Genomic DNA, 3,541 nt, shown 5'->3' with positions numbered 1-3,541 from the left:
CACACACCAGTGTTCCCTCTAAGCTGAGTTAGTGCGAGCTAGCTCACAGTTTTTTAGCCTCCGGCTCACACATTTCTGTCTTAGCGCAGGAAGGAGGGCTCCAGAGCCAAGTAATTAATCCAGTAGCCAAATCGCTCGCTCACAGCTTTAATGCCAGCAGCTCCCAAAGGAGACGTTTTGCTCACAAGACTCCACTGCTTAGAGGGAACATTACCCCAAACCCCGCTCGTGAAGCAGGGCAGTGGGCTTCTGGGGGCCACGTTTCGGAGAGGACGACGGGCCGGGGAGTGGAGGGAAAGCGGGGCGGCGAAGCTTGCGCGAGGGCCCTGGGTCACAGAGGGGAGGGGCTGCCAAAAGACACAGCCCCTCGGCGTGGAGGCCAGGCCGAGAGAAGGACCCCTAGAGCAGTTGGGGGGCAGCGGGGGGGTGTAACCGGAAAGTGTAGAGGGGGGTCGCACCTCCCCCCTGATCGGGACCTTGCTTTTGAAGCCGCCCGAGTCCTGGGCTGAGCCTTTTTGACGCGGGAACGAAGTTCCATGGAACTGGCCGGAGCTTTCTTCCGAGGAAACGCAAATAAAATCCAGAGGGGGGGGGCGTAACAGGGAAACGGGGGGGTTGGGCCAGGCCAAGCAGTGGCCCCATCCCCGTCCAAGGGCCTATTTAAGGTCAACTCGAAGAAAAAGGAGATCTTGTGTTCAGGGCTCAAAGTATTGGACGGGTGAAGGGGGGGAGGGGCCACAGGTTCGTCTGGGGCCCAGGGAAAGATGACTTGGGGGGCCTGCCTAGGATAGGTGTTGGGTATTACAAGTTGAAAATACTCAGTATATCTGGGGATAAATGTTTGTTTATGTAACTCACAGGAAGTCACATGTTTCTGATGTAACCAATGTTCTTTAGATGTAGAAAGTCCCGGAGTTTTCTCCCTGATCTAGGAATTTGATTGGGACTAAAGTGTCAAGGTGTATTAGCATTTTATGGCTCTCTTCCCGTTTTAGTTTTGGTGTTCTGAAGAAGAAGAGTAGCCATAATCTCTCTCTTCTAGTTTTGTCTTTGTAGAGTAAAGATGTAGTAGATTTTGCTCTGTTGTTATTTTCATTCCAGTTACCCTTCCCATGCTAGAATTTAGTAAAAACTTTATATTTTAATCACACATGGACTCTCAGTCTGAATTATTTTACTCTGGCTCTGCTGGACTATTTTATCTCTGCTAAATACCATTTTTCAATATCTCACTATCACCCAACAAAAGGTTATGGGTGCCCAGATCGCTTCAGCTGCGCCAGATAGCTAAGCAGAGTGCAGCAGCCAGACTGAGTCAAGAAATCATGGTTGCAGGAGTTTTCTAAAATGGAATTTTTATCTTAACTCGCATTGGATTTATGAGATTCAGACAACATCCTGTTTTCTTCATGAGCTTGTGGGACCAGACTAAACGGCTGTGTTTCCAAGTCAGAGAAGCCTGAAGTGTTTGATCTGTTCGTCTTCTTCCGTGCCGAGTGAAAGAAAGAAGGAAAAGAGGTGAGACCGATCCTTGCCAGCGCTGCTGAAAGGCCTTAATCCCCCGCTCACAAAAGATTGCCTCGTTGTCCTCACCACTCTCAGGTTTTGGTAACATATTACAAAGAAGAAATCATTATGTCTGCAGCTAAGAATCTTGCTTTTTTCAATCTTCCCACCTTAGACTCAAGTAATTTCTCTTGGTGGAAGAGATCAGTAAAGAATGCCCTTCAAGCTCATGGGGCTCTTTTCATGCTTACTGATGAGCCTCCGGCAGCTGGAACCACTCTTGAAAAGTACAAAGAGCGTGATGGATTTGGGATGTCTTTAATTATGGGCACTATTAATGCTACAGATAATCAGGAACTTTTAGAGTGCACATCCACGAAACAGATGATGTTGAAGCTTGAGCAAACTTATGCTTTGAAAAATGATGCTAATTACTTGTTCCTTTATCAAAGATTAATAAATGCAAAAATGAGAAATGGTGAATCACTGCTTAAACATTTGAATTATGTCATGGATGCTTATAATGCATTGAAAAATATGGAAAGTGCACCAGGGGAAAAAGCTGTTATTGCTGTAATTCTTGGTTCTTTGACCAGAGAGTATTCGCATGAAGTGGCTGTTTTAAAGAGCTCAAAAGACTTAAAACTGGGATATGTGTTAGCATATCTAAAGGATGAAGGACATAGATGTGAAATGTCCCAGGCTAAAAATGATTTGTCTGTACTTGGCATAAAGCCTGATTATAAAAGGGAAAATACCAAAACAGGTATAAAATGCCACAGCTGTGGAAAATGTGGGCATATGGCAGGACATTGTAGACCAAAGACTTTACCAGAACAAAGAGATTGCGCCAAATCTTACCGCTCTGAACCAAGACTCCCTAAGGGGCGTGGCCAAAGAAAGGCAAGCGGTCACCAATGTTCCCTCTAAGCTGTGGAGTCTTGTGAGCAGAAATTCTACTTTGTGAGCTACTGGCCTTAAAGCTGTGAGCGAGCAATTTGGCTGCTGCATAAATTAGTCTGCTCCGGAGCCATCCTTCCCGAGCTGAGACAAAAATCTGTGAGCTGGAGGCTAAAAAACTATGAGCTAGCTCACACTAACTCAGCTTAGAGGGAACAATGGCGGTCACTCTGAGAAACGGGGTGTGTTTTCCATAAGAGAAAAGTACAGAGAGCCTGATGCTGTAAAGCAGAACAGTAACATGAAAACTATGTCTGTCACTTAGAGCAAAATGACTCATTTTTACTAGATAGCGGGAGTGCATATCACATAGTCGATTCAGACAAATGGTTCATTGATTTGGACAGAGAAAAGAAGCCTGCTCTGCAAGGGGCAGAAGGGAGAAATCTCTCTGTGGGGGGATGTGGTTCAGTTAAACTGTTTGCTTTGAATGATTCCAATGAGATAGTGGAAATCATACTCACAGAATGTGTTCTGATTCCCCAAGCAATAAATAATCTCATATCCACAAAGAGAATCCTGCAAAATGATCTTAATATTGATCTCAGACCAAGCCATGAAAATATTTGGAGTGAAAATAGATTTAATGTGATGCTTGAAGAAAAGGATAGTTTTCATTACCTGAGAAATATTGCTGATACTGATTTAGATGAAATGGAAAATGATGGGCTGGTATGCCAAACCAGATCAGCTGAATGCAACCATAAAGACTGTTTATTCGTGTGGCATGTAAAATTTGCACATAGAAATGTGAAAAGTGTGGAAAAGTTATTGAAGGAATGCAATATTAAAGCAGAAGAATGTGAAGTCATGAGAAATGGCTGTGATATTTGCCTAAAGTCTAAAGCCACAGCTCCTTCTTATAAAAATAGAGCTCATGACCCCCAATACTAAGTTTCTAGAGTGCATGTACTCTGATTTGGTTGGTCCAATAAAGGAATCAGCTGGTGGCAATGTATTTTGTCAGTTTTCTGGAAGGAAAATCCAGATATGTCTATACCTACCTGCTTAGGAGCAAAGATGAGGTGCTTGACAAGTTTAAATGCTATGTTGCTGCTGTTAAAAACAAATTTGG

This window comes from Gekko japonicus, unplaced genomic scaffold, assembly GCF_001447785.1.
Source record: "Gekko japonicus isolate JY-2015 unplaced genomic scaffold, Gekko_japonicus_V1.1 scaffold1355, whole genome shotgun sequence".
Classification (NCBI taxonomy): Eukaryota; Metazoa; Chordata; class Lepidosauria; order Squamata; family Gekkonidae; genus Gekko; species Gekko japonicus.
Note: the sequence above shows the minus strand (reverse complement) of the source record.